Source organism: Oncorhynchus masou, chromosome 21 (assembly GCF_036934945.1).
Source record: "Oncorhynchus masou masou isolate Uvic2021 chromosome 21, UVic_Omas_1.1, whole genome shotgun sequence".
NCBI lineage: Eukaryota > Metazoa > Chordata > Actinopteri > Salmoniformes > Salmonidae > Oncorhynchus > Oncorhynchus masou.
In genome coordinates this window covers 15305573-15327485 of record NC_088232.1, presented here as the reverse complement: position 1 = coordinate 15327485, position 21913 = coordinate 15305573, and the positions used below count along the sequence as shown (strand labels likewise).

Below are 21913 nucleotides of genomic sequence, written 5' to 3'. Positions count from 1 at the left end.
TTGGGCATCCGGTCAGGACATCCTGTTCCTGTTCTCACGCCTTATAGGGAGTGTCAAACGTATGATTTATGACCCTATGCCAGGATCACGTGCTCTAGGGTGTGCCCATATTTGGGCATCCGGTCAGGACATCCTGTTCCTGTTCTCACGCCTTAGAGGGTTTGTGAAATTATGTATATATTGTATATATTCCTTTGAAGTAGTCATGATGATTGATGTGTAGGGACCTGGTTGAACTGGGGGGATGTGTTTGAACGTTTCAAAGAGTATGGCCCCCACACCCCCTATTTTATTGCCCTTAGGGTTGTTATCTATGAAGCAGGAATGTCTGGGAGTGTGTGTGTGTGTGTGTGTGTGTGTGTGTGTGTGTGTGTGTGTGTGTGTGTGTGTGTGTGTGTGTGTGTGTGTGTGTGTGTGTGTGTGTGTGTGTGTGTGTGTGTGTGTGTGTGTGTGTGTGTGTGTGTGTGTGTGTGTGTGTGTGTGTGTGTGTTAGAAACAAGGTCCCTTCGCATTGTGTACATTTCAAGCTTTCAACAACAATTAAAACAGCCGTCTAAATAATGTTTCTCGGCCTAACACACTGTTGAGTTTCCTAGTTAGTTCTCTATATATTTACATGCACCGAGCTTCCAAGTGGCTCCAGCCAACACATAAAGGTGTAACAGGGATGAATGGATATTCAATGTACAACAGTAGTCTTCTGTAACAAGCAATACGTGTTAAATATGTGCCACAGTCAATCATGACAGCATCTTTATGAAAGGCCTTTAGTTATGACTTAAACAGTTTCATTTTCTTCATAATAATAATAATTATTATAATAATTAAATCATCCAAGCAAAGAAACAGCGCCCTTTGTCTCAGTAATTGTAGGCCATGTACTGTATCTAATACCGTCTGGACAAAAAGAATATGACATGTTGCCGCTGTAGCATTTGACTGATGCCAGCAAGCATTTGACCTACGTTGATCAGAGATCTGTATGTAAAGACAAGATGCTCATGTCTACGCCCTAACAAAGGGAGTTGTTGTCCCAAAGGCAGGAAGGCAGGCGACAAGCTTAGGTCCAAAATAAGCCCATAGAAACACACATTTGGATTTGGCTTCTCAACAATCAAATCACATCACAAGCAAGCAAAACGTCATTGTATTGTTGTCCTGCAGTAGCTAGCTAGTTAAATCGGCCCTTTCCTAAGCCACGGCTGGGGATTTGGATTTGTGGTTTTGCCTTAATTCTCCATTCTGTAACGGATTTCCTCCTCTTCGTCTGAGGAGGAGTAAGGATCGGACCAAAGCGCAGCGTCGTAAGTGTTCATAATTTTAATCAGAGAAAGCACTGAACACTGAATCAATAAAAAATGAACAAACGAAACAGTCTTGTCTGGTGACATACACACGTAATACAAAGACAGAAAAGAAACACCCACGAATCCCAGGTGGAAAAAGGCTACCTAAGTATGATTCTCAATCAGAGACAACTAACGACACCTGCCTCTGATTGAGAACCATAACTAGGCCGAACACAATAACCAACATAGAAAAACAAACATAGACTGCCCACCCCAACTCACGCCCTGACCATACTAAAACAAAGACAAAACAAAGGAACTAAGGTCAGAACGTGACACATTCAGGCTAATGATTATGATGGCGATTTGGATCTAACCATAAATGAATATATAGTGCCACTGGCATAATATATGCACAGTATATGAGACGATTGAAGTTCAATATGTAGCCTAGATGTTGCCTCGGATGTCGGTGCCCTCGCTGAAATCTAATTAGCATTAATCATTTAAAAAAACTCAGTTTAAAGATATCTGTTTTTTTTGTTGCATGGGCTGGGTCTTAATCCACCGCATCCGCCGATGTCAGACTTCTGCATCTGCGATGGAAGGTGGCAGAGCTACAGCAGTGTTTGTCAGACCAGAAGACATCACAAAAATCGTTCTTCTCAGGAAAACGTCTGTAGGGCAAACCGAATGGTTTGGCCTACAAAACCTTTGTGGAAAGATGACTCTTACACTTCAGTGTTGTGAAGCAAAAAAATTAGCAAAATGCATAGCACATAGAATGAAAAAGTTATTGTCAGATATTATTTGTCTTAATCAGACAGTTTTTTTTTACATGGACGATACATTGGAGATAATATAAGACAAATAATGGGAACAATTGAACTCTATGAAAACCAGGCTTGGTATTCCTAGCTGACTTTGAAAAGGCTTTTGATAAAGTACGACTGGAATTTATATATAAATGCTGGGATATTTCAATTTTGGAGAATCACTTGTAAAATGGGTTAAAGTATCCCTAGATGTAAAATAGTAAATAATGGCAACATCTCAGAAAGTTACAAACTGTCAAGAGGAGTAAAACAAGGTTGTCCACTATCGGCATATCTATTTATTACGGCCATCGAAATGTTAGCTATTAAAATCAGATCCAACAATAATATCAAATGGCTGGAAATCCAGGGCTTAAATACAATGTTCTTTTAAATCCACAATTTGGATCCCTCTACAGCCTCGTAGAGGATCTAGATATTTTTTCTAACCTCTCTGGATTACAACCAAATTATGTGTTCAATATTATGTATTGGATCACTATAAAATACAACATTTTCATTACCGTGTAGTTTACCAATAAAATAGTATGATGGTCAAGTGGACATACTCTGTATTCATATCCTGAAAGAAAGACATTATCTAAATACACTACAATACATTTTAATAGAAAAAAATAGCAAAAATAGATAAGCTCTTGATTCCATGGAAAGGGATATACCTGTCTATTTGTGGAAAAATCACCCTGATTAGTTATATCCCAGTTTACTTATTTGCTTATGGCCTTGCCTACACCTAGCAACTTGTTTTTTAAAAAATGTGGGCAAAAAAATATTGCATTTTATTTGGAACAGCAAGCCAGACAAAATTAAATGGGCCTATTTATATAATGAATATATGAATATATTCTGAGGGCAGAAATGATTAAATATTAAAGCATCAGACCTCTCACTAAAGGCTTCAATCACACAAAGGTTGTACTTAAATCCCAACTGGTTCTCTAGCAGATTAGTGAGAATGTCTCACCCCATGTTCAAGAATGCTCTAGGACACACGCCTCGGTACTACAGATGGCCCGGTACCAGTTTAAAAAATGTATGGAAGTATCAGTCAAAAGTTTGGACACACCTACTCATTCAAGGGGTTTTCCTTATGTTTTATTATTTTGTACATTGTAGAAAACTTTGAAATGACACATGGAATCATGTAGCAAACAAAAAAGTAGCCACCCTTTTCCTTGATGACAGCTTTGCACACTCATAGCATTCTCTAGTCTACAAGTAGGTTGAGTCACCTTTTTTTAACTTGCCCACGCACACACACATACAATGGATATTTAGCAACAGTGGTATCTTTAAGTTTTCTTTCACAGTATTAAACTAAGCATTTATAGTTTAGTTGATTTGATGATGTTTAAGTTGAAATGGTGCTGGAATAGCGGAGGCAATGCTCCTCTTGTCTTTGTGCTGACTTGCAGTAACTCTCTGTGGTTCTAAATCAGTAGGTTAACTAAACTGTTTGTTTGTTACATGCAATATTTGCTTTGCAGACCTCAACAGACAGATGTTGCTCTCCGGTTTTGTCATGAAACAAACGTATGCGAGGTTGAATATATTCCGCCACTGTGTGACTGTTGTCTTTTTGTTGTCTCAACCTTAATTGTATATCACAGTGGCGTATGAACAAATGGGTTATAGAACAAACAATACAATTATCACACCATATGTTGTAATACTTTTCCTGGCTTTGCTTCCCAGTAATTTTACCCACACACCGATACTGTTTGTAGTTATACATGTGCTGCTTTCATCCAGTTATCAAGTTGGACATTTCAGAGTTTCCTAGTTCTGACTAGCACATGAACACGGCATCAATAACAGCAATTAACTCTCTCTCTTTTTTATTTTTTATTAAATCCTCAGCAATAAAATCACTTATCAACAAATCTGATGCAGACACATTCTTGGTAGCCCTTGTGCTAAGTTGGTTGACATGATAGCGCAAAAAACCCTCAGGTTAGGTCGCCAGGCTCTAACTGCAGTATTGATCAAACACAATTTTGCAATTGCAAAGACTAAAAACACTAATTATTTAAGGTGATTTACACTCTGGGGTGATAGGTGGCGCCAGCGAGTCCATTCATCATCCATCAAGGATGTGATGGCACCACAGATGGCACTGCAGCCCAGTCAGTGGTATCTGTGATCCTTGGGATGACCCTAACCTTTACCATTTTAGACGTCAACTTCAATGGTGTAGGGATGGGGGATCTGATACTGACGCTCAGGCGCTGCATGATTACATTGGCTTTCTTTCATGCCCGAGCCAAGACGTGTGTCAATGAAATTTGTAACCATTTGGGTTGTTGTAGGCACGTTATGGGGGACATGAGCAGAAATCCGGAAGGGGAAAATGGAGTCCCTAGAGAAAGCAAGTACAAGATGGGTGTCAGGGATGGAGGGGCAATACTATCATAAGGAGACGTGTACTTGGTAAACGGAGAAGAAATGGAGGGAAAAAGAGAGGGAGAAGAGGTCTAAGAGAGTAAGGGTAGAAGAGGGTGATCTTGAGTCAGATAAAAATGGTGGGAAAAGGGGAGATGGTTTGTAAAAAAAGAATAGTAGAAAGTGTAAGCAGAGGGAGCTGAAGACAGGAGGAGAAATAGAAGTGAATGAGGGTGAAGAATCGGAGGTGGTAGGTGCAGTAAAGTTATCTGAGACCGAGGTATGTACCGAGGATCAGGATGAAGAAGAGTCTGTGACAGTAGGAGTGAAGTGTATGGAAAAAGTGGACTCTTGCCTTTTGGCTGATCCATTTGTGGTTTCACGGTGGGTGAAAAAATAGTTGGATCATGTGGTCTAGTGATAATTGTTTGTGTTTCTGTTGGGCAGAGGAAGAATGCGCTCGAAGTAAAATTAATGGGGGCAAGAGAAGTTAATTGTTTCATTCTCAAGAAAAGGGCACCAATGAAAGGAGTGATAGCTGGAGTAGCAGTAGATATAAACGTTGACCAGCTGAGGGCAAAGATTCCCGGTGTATGTGATGCTCGTCATTTGATGCAATGCAGACAGGGTGGTGAGAGTGGGGAAACAGAAGAGTCATTGTCTGATCTTTTGAGTTTTGAAATTGAAGTCAGTGTGATGGCATTAGGTAGGAATAAATGCATTTAATTAGTGGAGAAGGGGGGGGGTGTTCATTTTATTTTATAGAATTTTGAAATTAGTGAGTATAGTGCTAGATGATAGGGTATTTATTTAGTATTGTTCACCTAATACCTTTTTTGCACTATTGGTTAGAGCCTGTAAGTAAGCATTTCACTGTTGTATTCCGCGCACGTGACAAATAAACTTTGATTTGATTTTTCAAGTAAAGTAGAAGGGAGTTGTACTCCAGTCGAGTAGGTGGCGGTAATGTAACAAATTGGATGCCAACTGCCGTTAAATCTAATAGAAGAAGTACAGTTTACGTCCCAAGGATCCCGTATAGATATCGCCACTAAATCCCACAGAGTAATAACCTCACCAGTATTACCATTTCACATCTTAAACTTATTTAAACGTAACCACACTGCTAACATTATGACTAACCTTGAATTAAGACCAAAAAACAAATGATTGTTTTCAATAATTTTTACGTATAGTCAATGTTGACTTGGTGGCAACCGCATCCAGGCCAGCGTCTTCAGAGAGAAGGCTTCTTGGAGAAGCAGGTATGTAAAAAGGTCCGATTTTGGTTCATATCATTTGTTCACCTTTTAAATACATTGCTAATGTCTTAGTCCTGAAATGTACATACCAATGAGAAATGCGCGCACGCGGTCAAAGTATGTGCATTGTTTGAATCACTTGCAGCTATCTACGGAAACGTTAGCTAGCAAGAGAACGCCAAACGAACTACATCGCTAGTTAGCCAGTATTGCTAAACAGCTAGGCAATTGAACCTTGAAAAGACATAATGATTACAAATATTTTACTTTTCAGCATGGTAGCGTTACACATTCTCAAATCGTCAAGCTTTTGAGTGAAATTAACCTACTTAGCGTCTCGTTATGGAACGCCGTTTGGGTCTTTATGTGTCAAAACACTATTTCACGTGTCAAATAAGCTTTTAATTTATTTGACAAGTGAAATAACACAATTTTATTATAGAATGTTGTTTGTGCTGAATTTGCATGTGCAAGCTAAGCGCCACCATTACGATGTCAAAGCTGTACAATACCGCGTTGGTAATAAGGCATTATTTGTTCGTCTGTGTGAGCATTTGAAATTCGATCAGGATCAAACGATACAGATGTTATAAGCAACCAGCCTGAAAACAAACAGTAGAAGCTGCAATCATTTTCTATATTCTTAGCAATGATTTAGGAATCCATGTGAGTAAGTATTAGATAGGTAGTCACTTGTTGTTCTCCTATTGAAATAACTAGCTTGTCCGACACTTAACCCGGGTACCCAAAACTAACTTTATAAACTGCCAGCAAGCGTCATTTGACTACTATACAATGGATTGACTGGACGGATTATGTTGTGACGCTAGCCACAATAAGGATTAGCCACAATAGTGGAATTTGCAGTTCGCCTTTGAAATCCCTCTTTGAAATTGATGCATAAGTTACAATTGGTGAAATCAGGCCATATTTAGACTTGATCATGTTTAACATGGTTGGAATGTGGAGCAATGAAATCGGGGTATCGGTCTACTTGGTGACACCCAGAGAACCCAACTGTGAAGAGTTCACAGAAATATTAGCGTCATAGGTTATTGCGGGACTTTGTGGGAAATCACCTCCTCCACAGTCAGTTTATTGTGCATATTGACATTCATATTGCACAGTACAGCCTTACCCCATCTCATTGATCTCCAATCGTTAGGTATCAGCCTACTTTTTCCTCAAGTCCTTGAGTTATCAGGCTCAAACCATCCACGTTGTATTGTTTTTTCCTCTGGAATAGTGTTCAATACACACGGTAGGTTGACTGGTACAATAAATGTGGCTAAATTTAAAAATGTTTTGGTCACATACACATACGCAGATGTTATTGCGAGTTTAGTGAAATGCTTGTGCTGCTAGTTCTGACAGTGCAGCAATATCTAACAAGGAATCTAACAATTCTTCAACAACTACATAATACTCCCTAATACACAGAAATCTAAGTAAAGGAATAAGAATATATAAATATATGGGTGAGCAATGACAGAGCGGCATAGGCAAGATGCAATAGATGGTATAAAATACAGTATATCCATATAAGATGAGTAATGCAAGATATGTAAACATTATTGAAGTGACTAGTGATCCATTTATTAAAGTGGCCAATGATTTTGAGTCTGTATGTAGGCAGAAGTCTCTCTGTGTTAGTGATGGCTATTTAACAGTATGATGGCCTTGAGATAGAAGCTGTTTTTCAGTCTCTCTGTCCCAGCTTTGATGAATCTGTACTGACCTCGCCTTCTGGATGGTTGGTAGCGGGGTGAACAGGCAGTGGCTCGGGTGGTTGTTGTCCTTGATGATCTATATGGCCTTCCTGTGACATCGGGTGCTGTAGGTGTCCTGGGGGGCAGGTAGTTTGCCCCCAGTGATTTCATAGTCCCGCGATAAGAGCTACAACGCTAATGTTCTCTCGGTGTCATTGAATAGACTGATACCCCATGTCATTTATCCACTTCATAGGTAAGGTTATACAGTGAAATAAGTATGCCCCCAATTCAATTCTAAAGTCTAATACATTCAGTGTGATTTCAACAGATTTTTGTCAAAATAACATAGTATTTTGTTAATTTATATAAGAACATTCCAACCTCGTTTAGCATGATCTTTTCCATTATGGCATGATTCCACTGTTTGTGTTATTTGCATGACTTTCATTGAGACTTATTTTGAAGGCAAATTCCACTATTGTGGCTAATCCTTATTGTGGCTAGCTTCACATAGGTGGGTCTGACCACCATTAATCAAATAAGAACGGAGTTATAAATTAGAGTATTTTAAATGATGACACTTAACTAGATAGCTAGCTAACTATAGCTACTGAAACATATGTCGTTTTGCTATGTTTTTGGGGAAGAACATTGCTTGCATCCATCAGCTAGCTAGCTATTTTACGACCAGCACTGTCCAAAGCTTGCAGAAGTGTCCAGCGCCAGACAATTTTACCAGCATCATAGCATACATATCTGTGAATCGTTGTGACATATGAGTGAGTGTGTAATAACTACGTCAAAAATGAATGAATGTGATAAATCATTATGTGATGTCATATTTGGGTCCTGATTGGTAAACAAGCTTATTTCACACTTCAAATAGTGTTATGTGATGTGTATGTTTTTTGACACTGAAATACCCAAACGGCGTTCCATATCTAGTTCCAGTGTTGTCTCGATTTATATATAGTTAGTTAGCTAGCTACAGTAGTTCAAAACCAAAGGGTAGGCAATCCTGGAGGGCAGGTAGTTTGCCCCTGGTAATGCGTTGGGCAGACTGTGACACCCTCTGGAGAGCCTTGCCGTTGTGGGCAGTGTAGTTGCCGTACCAGGCGGTGATATGATTTTTATATGCTGTGCTTTGGTCGATCTGAATGATTCCGTTTGGGTAGAGCACCTTCACCTTGTCATAACAACAGTGCCCCCTTTTTATTTTTTGTTCAACTTGGCAAGTCAGTTAAGAACAAATTCTTATTTACAATGAAGGCCTAGGAACAGTAGGTTAACTGCCTTTGTTCAGGGGCAGAATTACAGATTTTTACCTTGTCAGCTCGGGGATTCAAGCAACCTTTCAGTTACTGGCCCAATGCTCAAACCACTAGGCTACCTGCCGCCCCCCTTAAACCATATGAATATTTAAAATGTAAGTTAGACCATTGTTTATGATTTTGTAAAAATACTGTACTTTAATAGGCGATATTGTTGTATGGGTGAAATTTACAAAATATTTTTACTTCTCTGCTTTGCCTAGCCCCATTGAATAAAAAGTATTTCTTATAGCCCAACTACTTTATTTCTTTACAATTGAAACATGTTTAGCATAGATTATGTCATTTTTAGACAATGTAATATTTCAGTGGCAAACCCTCTTCATTATCGCAGTGGCGTCTCCAAGTGCCACTCACTTTTCTCCCAGATGGTCTATCTGGCGTTGAACTTGGTTGTAGTTGTATGTTTGTTTTAAGCTAAGGGTCCCATCTTCTGCTTCCAGAAATTTCACCACCTAGATTACAAGGGTTGGATTTGCAATAAAACATTTCATGGCAGCACAAGGCATGTACAAAATTTAGTGTAATGATTAGCCTCATATAAACTCATAAAAAAAAGAAACGTCCCTTTTTCAGGACCCTGTCTTTCAAAGATAATTCATAAAAAAATCCAAATAACTTCACGGGTCTTCATTGTAAAGGGTTTAAACACTGTTTCCCACGCTTGTTCAATGAACCATAAACAATTAATGAACAAGCAGGTATGAAAACTTAGGACACTAGAGGCCTTTCTACTTACCAAAAGAAACACCGAAAGAAAGATGCCCAGGGTCCCTGCTCATCTGCGTGAACGTGCCTTAGGTATGCTGCAAGGAGGCATGAGGACTGCAGATGTGGTCAGGGAAATACATTGCGATGTCCTTACTGTAAAACGCCTAAGACAGCGCCACAGGGAGACAGGATGGACAGCTGATCGTCATCGCAGTGGCAGACCACGTGTAACAACACCTGCATAGGATCGGTACATCTGTACTCTGAAGCGGGATAGATGTGGAGGGTCCGTCATTATCTGGGGAGGTGTGTCGCAGCATCATCGAACTGAGCTTGTTGTCATTGCAGGCAATCTCAACGCTGTACGTTACAGGGAAGATATCCTGCTCCCTCATGTGGTACCCTTCCTGCAGGCTCATCCTGACATGACCCTCCAGCATGATTATGCCACCAGCCATACTGCTTGTTCTGTGTGTGATTTCCTGGAATGTTAGTGTTCTGCCATGGCCAGCGAAGAGCCCGGATCTCAATCCCATTGAGCACGTCTGGGACCTGTTGGATCGGAGAGTGAGGGCAAGGGCCATTCTCCCAGAAATGTCTGGTAATTTGCAGGTTACCCCACTATTCTACCAAGGCACATCTCACAGCAAGAACTGGCAAATCTGGTGCAGTCCATGAGGAGGAGATGCTTTGCAGTACTTAATGCAGCTGGTGTCCACACCAGATACTGAATGTTACTTTTGTTTTTGGCCCCCACCTTAGTTCAGGGATACATTATTCAATTTCTGTTGGTCACATGTCTGTGGAACTTGTTCAGTTTGTCTGTTGTTGAATCTTATGTTCATACAAATATTTACACATGTTAAGTTTGCTGAAAATAAACGCGGTTCACAGTGAGAGGACGTTTCTTTTTTGTTTCTGAGTTTACATTGTCTACTATTATTGTTGAGCCATATGTTCTCAATTTAAAAACGATATGTAAATAGTGTGAGTTAAGCTATTCTCTACTTCAGATGCACATTGTGACTGCCCATATACTTAATGCCATTATACTGTAAGCCATTTGTTCCCAACGGTCCATGTCAACTAAGTATCAGTTCCCATTCCTCTTTTCAAAATCATGGGCCTCCACTCTTCTGGGAAGGCTTTTCACTAGATGTTGGAACATTCCTGTGGGGACTTGCTTCCATTCACCCAGGAACATTAGGGAGGTCGGACACTGATGTTGGGCGATTAGTCCTGGCTCTCAGTCAACATTACAATTCATCCCAAATGTGCTTAATGGGCTTGAAGTCAGGGCTCAGAAGGTCATTCAAAAGTTATTCTACACCGATCTCAAAGAACATTTCTGTATGGACCTTACTTTATGCACAGGGGCATTGTCATGCTGAAACAGGAAAGGGCCTTCCCCAAACTGTTGCCACAAAGTTGGAAGCACATAATTGTCTGGAATGGCATTGTATGCCCTAGCGTTAAGATTCCACTTCCACCCTTATTCCTCCTCCACCAAACTTTACAGTTGGCACAATGCATTGGGGCAGGTAGTGTTCTCCTGACATCCGCTAAACCCAGATTTGTCCTTCGGGCTGCCAGATGGTGACGCGTGATTCATCACTCCAGAGACTGCGTTTCAGCTGTTCCAGATTCCAATGGTGGCGAGCTTTATACCACTCCCAGCTGACGCTTGGCATTTCCCATCGTGATCTTAGGCTTGTGTGCGGCTGCTCAGCCATGGAAACCCATTTCATAAAGCTTCAGACAAACACTTCTTGTGCTGACGTTGCTTCCAGAGGCAGTTTGGAACTGAGTGAGTGTTGCAACCGAGTTCTACTGCCAATGTTTGTCTATGGGGATTGCATGTCTGTGTGCTCTGTTCTATACACCTGTTAGCAATGGGTGTGGCTGACATCCATACATTTCAAGGGGTGTGTGTGTGTGTGTGTGTGCGTGTGTGTGTGTGTACACACTACCGGTCAAAAGTTTATTTTTTATTTTTAGGACACCTACTCATTCATGTGTTTTTATTTTTACTGTTTTCTAAATTGTAGAATAATAGTGAAGACATCAAAACTATGAAATAGCACATATGAAATCATGTAGTAACCAAAAAAGTGTTAAACAAATCAAAATATATTTGAGATTCTTCAAATAGCCACCCTTTGCCGTGACGACAACTTTTAAACTCTCTGAACCACCCATACCGGATCCGGGATAAGACAAATAAAATTACTAGAAAATATTCATGAGTGCAATATTGCAAAACACCCAGTCGTCTCAGGTTTTGAAATTATGCTTTACAGCGAAAGCAATTCAAGCGTTTGTAAGTATATCGATCGCTCGACAAAACAATAAGTACACTTAGCATCAGATAACTTGGTCACAAATCAGGAAAGCAATCAAATTAATCGTTTACCTTTGATCTTCGGATGTTTTCACCCAGTTAGACAACAAATGTTCCTTTTGTTCCATGAAGATATTTTTTATATCCAAATACCTCTGTTTAGTTTGGTGCGTTATGCCCAGGAATCCACCGGAAAGAGCGGTCACGACAAGCAGACACAAATTCCAAATATATATCCATAATGTCCACAGAAACATGTCAGATGTTTTTTATAATCAATCCTCAGGGTGTTTTTCAAATATCTATTCGATAATGTATCAACCGGGACAGTTGGCTTTTCACTAGGACCGGGAGTAACGAGGGAAATTGTGCCACTTCTCTTGCGTTCTGTGCAAGCAGTCAGGGTATATGCAGCAGTTCTGTACCACCTGGCTCGTTGCGAACTGTGTGAAGACCATTTCTCCCTAACAAAGACCGTAATTAATTTGACATACATTGCACAACCTTCAATGTTAATAGCAATATTTAGACTTAATAAATACGTAACTGTTATGTATTTCACTGAAAGAATAAACATTTTGTTTTCGAAATGATAGTTTCGCATTTGACCATATTAATGACCAAAGGCTCATATTTCTGTGTTATTATAATTAAGTCTATGATTTGATAGAGCAGTCTGACTGAGCGGTGGTAGGCAGCAGGCTCGTAATCATTCATTCAAATAGCACTTTTGTAGCTAGCTCTGCAATGCTTGTTTGATAGACTTTTTTGCTATATTTCATTTACGATTAATTGAAAATTATACTTTGAATCTGCACAAAGGCAAAAGGGCAATTTTTATACAATGGATGAGCTTTTCTTATTAATCTCCTTGAGAACCATTTAGGGTCCAAGTAAAACTTTTTAATAAGTGAAGCTTTTAGAGAGAGGTTTAGTGCTTTTATATTTAATCTCAACCCAACCAGTTCATATTCACGATATAGATGGGCACGCTTTATTTCGTCTGGTTTAGCGTTCCAGATAAAGCAAAATATTTTTTTTGCTCATATGATTTGGAAAACTAATCGGGAGTAGGCAGCGCCGTAAGTGAGTAAACAGAGATCTGACTAAGGACTAATCAGGGCGATATTCCCAAGTTTTCTATTGAAATTCATTGTGCAGAGCTTATTTAAATATTTTGTTATAGGAATACCAAGTATGTCTGATAGAGGAATTCTAAATTCCTGTATGTTTTATTGCCAAAACCAATTCGCACTCATTTCTAATTCATTAATGAGTTGTAAGTTCATTAATTATGCATGAAGTAGATCGAGACCAGTCTTAAAAGCCAAAGGTAACAGCGTTTATTACAAGAGAGTACTAACCGCATACACATATTTCCACAGGTTATAAACTGAAAATGACGTCAGCCTTTTCTAAACGTTCTATCTATTTCACAAGTAGAGGGGCCCTCTAGCTCTGGAGCCTTCGCGTTATCAGCACGAAGTCAAGGCCAGTCAGTATAAATCAACATTCTAGACAGTCTGGAGATGGGCCGTTCCCACCACCTGGAGATTGTACAACTGAATGAACTAAGGAACAGACCTTCATTGTTACTAAACTCCTGACTACATTATATACAATTGGGAATGGGAGCAAGAGAGAAAATTCACATGTACAGTACATTATAGCATTTTGACTAGTCAGTTCTGATTGGAATGTATACATAATTAGTCATGTCAACCATAATTTCCTCTATCAATCCTCCCTTTGATCAAATATTATACATTCAAATCTACAAAATAAAAATATTAACCTACTCATACTAACCTTATTATAAAGGTTTATCAGATTATCATATGAATATACACATAACCAACATTATTATAAATTTTATCCGACTCTTCACCCATCATTAATCAAATCTAACCTTAATTTAACCCTTAAACCTACATCAGAATTATAACTCTTCTTAACAGGATTTTTGTTACAATCTTTATTAAAAAACAGTCTAATATTGAAACAAAGTACAATCTAATTCTATCCTCAACACTAGTCTCATCAAACATAAATTCCCCAATGATGAAAGATCCAGATTTGTCCACTTGTCCTGTAGTCAGGCATTCAGTCCTCCACGGGTCAGAACCTGGAATCGTCCCACACCGCATCATCTATTGTCATATATTACTCCAGAGTCCTGGAAATAATAACTTCCATACATACACGCAATCAACCACGTCCGTACAAAACTAACACAGTCTCACAGGTGAAGGTAGCCCATAACACAACATTTTTCCATACACACTGTCAACTCAATTTAGTTCAGAGAAGTATCCACCCCAGAGTTTCTGCCCACTCGTGAGCCAGGGTGGTCAAACCAGCTGAGGCTCCGGGCACTGATTCGTCCGGAGCTGTGTTACTTGGGATGTAAGCACAAACATGGTCCTGATTATCACGCATACTTCTCCCTTTTCAGCCATTAACATATCTAATGCAATTCTATTCTGCCAAGCCTTCCAGCTGGTTGCTTCAGTCTGTTCTACAAAACCTTTAATAACATCTCTGGTATACCTGTTAAAGCGCTGTTGATTATCATAAATATAATTAATCCAGTCCACGTTCTTATGAGAGTAGAGCCCCGGAAATGCTTAACTCTAATCCTGCTAGGATCTGATTTCTTGCTTTGACTCATCTGGCACCTCCCTTGGAACCCCAATGTTATCAGTCAATAAGAGACCCGGATGGAATAGCTCTTTTCTCCCGTTTGGCTATACTTCATGTCTTGGTGTTGAATGAGTGTCAAAGGCATTACAATGGAGCATAATCCTGTCCAATCTGTTGGTAAAACCTCACCCTGACATCATTTCCCAAGAGTACTGTACCGGGCCAAACGGTAATAATCTCCTCCGGTCACTGTAAAGGGAGGAACCTGGGGATTTAAATAGTGCAAATCAATACACCTGTTATTATCTGGCAGTCCTGCTTTCGTGAACAGCTTTACCATACCAGCCCAAACTCCTCTACCCTGAACCGTACTAGGGTGTCGACCAAGACCTGGTCATCTCCATCATACCACAACCCTAGATTCTCCTTCATTACTGTTTAGAGGGTTAGGCTTATCTTTATGCAATGCATCCCTCTCTCTGGATTACAATCAAAAACTCTCACCTTCACTCTACTCTACCTTCTTCCATACTGGGTGAGTGGATTCATATAGCCCTCTCTCTCCAAATGGGCTATGACCTGTGTCCACGATCAATATGGGAACCTGCACCGGTATCTCTTCTATTTTGGAACAAAATCCTCACCGTCTAAACCATGGGTCAAATTACCACTCTCCGGATACTCGAGTAGGACGTGCTGTATCAGGAATATGTCACCCACGATAAGGCAGCTTCAGACGAACAGCTTCCATGTGAAGCCCCACCCTCTCCCCTAGAACACATCGCTTAGCAAGAGCCAGACACATCTTCACTTCTATGAACAACAACAGTGAGGAAAGGACAGGTAAGGTATTTTTCATTCGAGAGATGGCCCCCAGAATTCTGTTAATTCCAGTTCTCCTCTCGAACTCTGTTATTGTTCGACGGTGTCAAATGTGTCCTACCCTCCCGCAGTGCGATATGAATCCGGGTAGCCCTTTCAGCTAGCTGTCACCAGGTGGCCTTGGTATGGTCCCCCCAACAGGCCTATGGGACTGGATTGAGTGACTTCACCTGTAGTTCACCTGTAGTGCATAAACTTTTGGACATACAGGTTTGGTTAATAAAACAGTTTCTTATTCGGTCTGTTTATTAGCTAAAACATTCTTATTTTATTAGTTAATTATCCCGTAGGTCACATCCTATTCTAGAACACTATTTACCCATCCCCCCTTTGTTACCTGGCTCTGCCCAGGTAACAACCTTGCCTTATTCTTAAACAATGACTTAGGTAAGATTTAGTATATTATCCTTCTGTTCTGACATTATCATTTAGGAGCGCCCCTTTCATTTTCCACATGTCCAATTCTCGCTTTTGTCTCCACTCAGTAACTGTTATCTACACATTCTGTTATCTTTGCTCGTCCTGGCTCCCCTTCTAAAACTTCTCCTCTCTGCTCTCCAACCTTCAAGGTCTCTGCAGTGCGGGGGAGGGCTCTTCTGTCTGCCTTTTCCCCTGTCTGTCTGTAGCTCTGTTTCTCATGTTTCCAAATTTGAACTACATGTCTCACTGTTTGGCTTTATCTAAAATCATTGATTTTTAGAATATGTGTTGCAAAGTGTAGAATAAAACTTTGGTCATGGAAAACCGAGTAAAGCAGAGCAAAGCATTATTATAAACCATCTGGTCCTCTCAGCTACTCCTATCCTGCACCAGTTGGGCATCATGCCACCCTTCACAACAGGGAGAACAAACATACATGGGTCATCCTCAGTCAGCTTCCCATATACAGATAGACTATTAGGTAAAAACTTTATTTAGGTATGTTTATTGAATTATTGGCCATCCTATTTGTACGGAACAAGCGTCCTAATTCTCCAATGCGTACTATATCACTCCTTAATAATCCTTGGCTTGCAAAACCAGGCCGTATTAAGCTCTAGTTTATTTGGTGGTAGCGCACCTTACCTCAGGTCAATTTCGGACCTGCTTCCTTTTTATCGATATCCTGGTTAATACCCCCGGTAGAAACCCATTTTATTTGTTCGGAATATTCAAGCACCTATTATTGATCAAATTCAACTCCTTCATAACATTTTAATCAATAAATATCCTAAATAATCCCTCCCAAATTCGAGAATAAAGGCTACTTTACCTGGCTGCCGGCTGGGAAAGCATTGTTCATTTGAATCTAGTCACCTTCTCTGTCCTCTGTGATAATACGCAGGCCTGTTTTAATTTGAACCTCAATTCAGAGGTCAGGTCTTTAGTAAAACGAGTCAGAACTCGTTTCGTGCATGATTTTCAGCGTACTATCTCCAGATAACAGAGAGGGGTATTTAGATCCGGCATCGAAGGACCAAATTAATAGAGGTATTTTTTATTGCCAAAACCAATTCGCACTCATTTCTAATTCATTAATGAGTTGTAAGTTCATTAATTATGCATGAAGTAGATCGAGACCAGTCTTAAAAGCCAAAGGTAACAGTGTTTATTACAAGAGAGTACTAACCGCATACACATATTTCCACAGGTTATAAACTGAAAATGACATCAGCGTTTTCTAAACATTCTATCTATTTCACAAGTAGAGGGGCCCTCTAGCTCTGGAGCCTTCGCGTTATCAGCACGAAGTCAAGGCTAGTCAGTATAAATCAACATTCTAGACAGTCTGGAGATGGGCTGTTCCCACCACCTGGAGATTGTACAACTGAATGAACTAAGGAACAGACCTTCATTGTTACTAAACTCCTGACTACATTATATACAATTGGGAATGGGAGCAAGAGAGAAAATTCACATGTACAGTACATTATAGCATTTTGACTAGTCAGTTCTGATTGGAATGTATACATAATTAGTCATGTCAACCATAATTTCCTCTATCAATGTCTACTTCACCATCAGCCCATGTTTCAGGTAAACTGCAGAGTAATGTAAAAGTTGTATTTTTTTAAAGCTCCAACACGTAATATTGTACACTTATCATCATTAGACTTTATATGACGATTGGCATCTAACTATCATAATAATACCACGACTGGCTTCAGGTCATATTTCAATCACCAACGTGGGTATAACCAATGAGGAGATGGCATGTGGGTATCTGCTTCTATAAACCACTGAGGAGATGGGAGAGGCAGGACTTGGCAATGCAGACACTTGTTGGCGTGTGTGAGCAGTGTGGGTGCAATGATTGAATAACATGTATGTGTACATTTATTTTGCAACGCACAGGACGCAAGCGGTGGTCTTAGGACATTCATTGGGACCTCCATCTGCTGACAGGGTTTGAATATTATGTTGCTATATATGTCTCTGACAGCACTTGCTAATCCATTCACCCTTTCCCATGGCTGTTAGTTAGCTAGCTACAAATGGATTTGTAGATGGATGTCCTAGCTATTGTGAAGTTAGCAAGTTGGTGATTATGTAATTCACTTAGCTAGCTATACAGTTTGTAAAGTTAGCTAAATAGCGAACTTTACATTAGCAGCTCATTTGACTTAACCTGCACAGTAAGTGTCTGTATCAAGCTAGCTAATAATATATTGTGTTTGATCATTTTCAAAATATATTTACTTACTTGAATAGGTTCTCCCACTGCGTCTGTTTTCTGGGTCATTAGAAAAACATTCATCGCGATCTTCCCAACATTTCTGGTGGTAGCAAAATGGACGATTGTAGGACTTCCAACATGGCACCTGGTGTGGTTGCAAGGTGATTTGTGACTCAAGCCATCTATAGATGGGTTGGGTATTTAGCAACAAAACCGATGCATATACAACCATGGGACAAAACAGACAGTCTTGGCTTAGATTGTTGACAACATGTAAACTGTATTTAGTCTCAAGTTTATTGAAAACAAATACATCTGCACAATGATAAACTGTTGTCTCTCAAATACATTGTTAGTTGTTGATTAGCTAGCTAGCAAATATTCTTGCCTTATTAGCATTGACATGAAATCGGTCAAGACATGGTATCAAGAACAAGATGAAACAGCATATTAATGTAGGTCATTAGACTTACATTTTAATGTTTTATTAGCCTAACATTATTTTATTTCCCGTCCATCAAACACCATTTCCCCCCCAAAATAACTATTTGCTTTCAATACAATTAATGAACCTCTAGAAGTTGTGAGTACGCATTGTCTGAGCTGTGAGTGGAGCAGGGTTTCTGTTATGAAAATTTACCGGACCCAATGTAACCTGAGTAGGGCGTTCACCCACGATGCTCAGGATGATGATCATTAATCTTAACAGAACATGCATGTTGAGGATGCAATGACGTATGGCCTTTTGAATATGTTAGAATAACTGGCCACATTTACTTTTCCTCAGCCAACAAGTCGAGTAACAAACAGCAAAGTCACTAGCCTATGTGTAGGCGGTGCGTGAGTTTCAAGTTTGGGGAAGCAAATTTCCACCATAAAAATTCACTTTTTATTATAATGCATTATGTGATAAGTAGATTGGATAGTTATAATTTAGGCTAATAATATAACTCAATCACTGTTTGCAAAAAATACCAGTGCATGGCTGAGCACCTATACAGTAGAGGCCTGGGCTTCGTGGGGCGGCAGGTGGTAAGAGCGTTGGCCTCGTAACCGGAAGGTTGCAAGATCAAATCCCCGAGCTGACCAGGTAGAAATCTGCCATTCTGCACCTAAACAAGGCAGGCAGTCTGTTCTTAGGCCATCATTGAAAATAAGAATTTGTTCTTAACTGACTTGCCTAGTTAAAGGTAAAATATCCGATATTTGCATGGAATTCTACTGCACTTTTATAAGACTGGATAGCAGGATATTTTTTTATTACAGGGTAGCCTACAAACTGATCAATAAAAACGTATAATTAGGGCTATGAGAAATAGAATGACTCATCTAAATTAGAGGATGAAATTATTGTCCCCAAAACTTTGTTTAAGTGGCATTGACTCAACAATGGGAATATGCCCGAGGTTCTTCACTGGTGCCAATAAGATATAGACCTTCACTCAATTAAGTTGAAAAGTCTTTTAATTGTCCTCCATTTACACAGAAGCCTCATGTAGCGGGGGATACCTCCTTTGCATAGAGTTGATCAGGCTGTTGATTGTGGCCTGCGGAATGTTGTCCCACTCTTCAATGGCTGTGTGAAGTATATTGGCGGTAACTGGAACGTGCTTTTGTACACGTTGATCCAGAGCATCTCAGAAATGCTCATGTCTGATGAGTATGCAGGCCATGGAAGAACTGGGACATTTTCAGCTTCCAGGAATTGTGTACATGGCCCCGTGCATTGTCATGCTGAAACATGGAGGTGATGGTGGCAGGTGAATGACATGACAATGGGCCTCAGGATCTCGTTCAGTATCTCTGAGCATTCAAATGCCCATTGATAAAATTCTATTGTGTTCGTTGTCTGTAGCTTATGCCTGCCCACACCATAACCCTACCTCCACCATGGGACGCTCTGTTTACAACGTTGACATCAGCAAACCGCTTGCCCAAACGATGCAGAACACGCCCTCTGCCCGGTACATTTGAAACCCGGGATTCATCCGTGAAGAGCACACTTCTCCAGCGTTTCAGTGGTCATCGAAGATGAGCATTTGCACACTGAAGTAGGTTACGATGCTGAAGTGCAGTCAGGTCAAGACCCTGGTGAGGATGACGAGCATGCAGCTGCTTTCCTGAGATGGTTTCAGTGTAGAAATTCTTTGGTTTCATCAGCTGTCCGGGTGTCTGGTCGCAGACGATCCTGCAGGTGAAGAAGCCGGATGTGGATTTCCTGGGCTGGCGTGGTAACACGTGGTGTGCAGTTGTGAGGCAGGATGGATGTACTGACAAATTCTCTGTAATGTCATTGGAGGCGGCTTATGGTAGAGAAACGAACATTCAAATCTCTGGCAACCGCTCTGATGGAGATGCTTGCAGTCAGCATGCCAATTGCATGCTCCCTCAACTTGAGACGTCTGTGGCGTTGTGTTGTTACAGAACTGCACATTTTAGTAGCCTTTTATTGTCCCCAGCACAAGGTGCACCTATGTAATGATCATGCTGTTTATCACGAGAGCCTATAAGTGAACTTTGCCGGGTGTGCCCTTTAGCACATGCATCAGATGCATGTCAACCCACTAGGTGCGCAAACAAAGGTGCCAACACTTGATAAGTAGTGCATAAACAATTGTAAAGGATTAATTGCATGAAGAAATATTAATTTAAATGTATCAATATAAAAAAATAACTATTGTTGAGTAAAGTATGTTTTGTATAATTCTACAAAGTCCTAGAAAAAATGTAGGCCTAAAGCCTAGATTTTTATAACAAGCAGTTTGTTGATTGTATCGGACTCTGTATTGTGCCCTTAAACCTGTGCCTTTACGCGTTAATCAATCTCGTTTCTCTTTATGCTTCAGGTCCGCAGTTACAGCTTCCCGGGCTTTGTGTGTAAACCCCACAGCAAACCGTTTTTTATTTGCCTTGTTACATGTGAACCTGCCGCAGGTGTGGCATAATCTCTCTGAAGCGGTTGCGTGGCTGGTCTCTCTGGGGGAAAAAGTCCACACCGTCCCTATCAGACCAAATTGACTCCACATCCATGCTCTGTCCCATGTACGGTTTTATTTTCTGTGCACGTGAGCGACAGCACAATATCTGATATGCTGCAACATCTGCATGTCACAAATTCGTCACACTTTTTTTCACCCAAACCGTGCCATCCTAGACTCCTGTCTCACGGTGGCAGTTGGGATCACTGTCTCAGTTAGCTCCTCTTTTTTTCTTTTTTTTTTGGTGAGGCTCAGGTGTTGGAGGCTCCGTCAACATCAGAATGCTGATGAAGAGTCTTTATCTGAATGTCGATTTTTAAGCTCAAATCCTATCCTCCATCTGACTCCAACTCATCTAAATTCTGCAGCCAGTGCATCCATTCGTTTGGTTCGGCTTGCCGTTTGACTCTCCGAGGAGGAATTCTACGCCATTTCCAGCCTTTCATAATAAAATAGACTGCCCTCAATTCTTTATTACACTATTGTTCTAAATTCAATCACCCTCTTCATCATGCTCATCATTCAGTTAATTTAAGTGACATGCACCATTATCAGTTTCTATCGCTCATTTGTCCATTGATGACAGAATAGCATATTTTAATATGTTAGTAGTTTTTGCTTAGTAGCCAGAGCGGTCATGTGCTGAATGCATGGACAGCACGGATATTCTTAGGAAAAAGTGACATTTTGGAAATGGAGCTGCACCTCCAAGAATTTCAATATTATTGTCAATTTAATCTTGTCTGTAGGCTAACTCTTATGTGTGAAATTAGTTTCTGTATAATTTAGATGAAGTTTCGATGGGCCGGCTGTGCAGGCTGACTGGCATTGTTTTGTTTCCCGCTCATCAACTTGGATAGTCAAGGATATGTTTTGCATTATTCTAAAGG

At 40.3% G+C, this 21913-nt stretch overlaps 1 long non-coding RNA gene across 1 annotated transcript in view; it reads left to right on the top strand.

The window, feature by feature from the left end:
- Positions 1-5528: 5528 nt before the first annotated feature.
- Positions 5529-21913, top strand: part of LOC135507846 (uncharacterized) — a 27218-nt gene continuing 10833 nt past the window's right edge. Inside the window, exon 1 of the long non-coding RNA XR_010450715.1 lies at positions 5529-5772. This is a non-coding gene — a long non-coding RNA (uncharacterized LOC135507846). The remainder of the gene's footprint in view (positions 5773-21913) is intronic.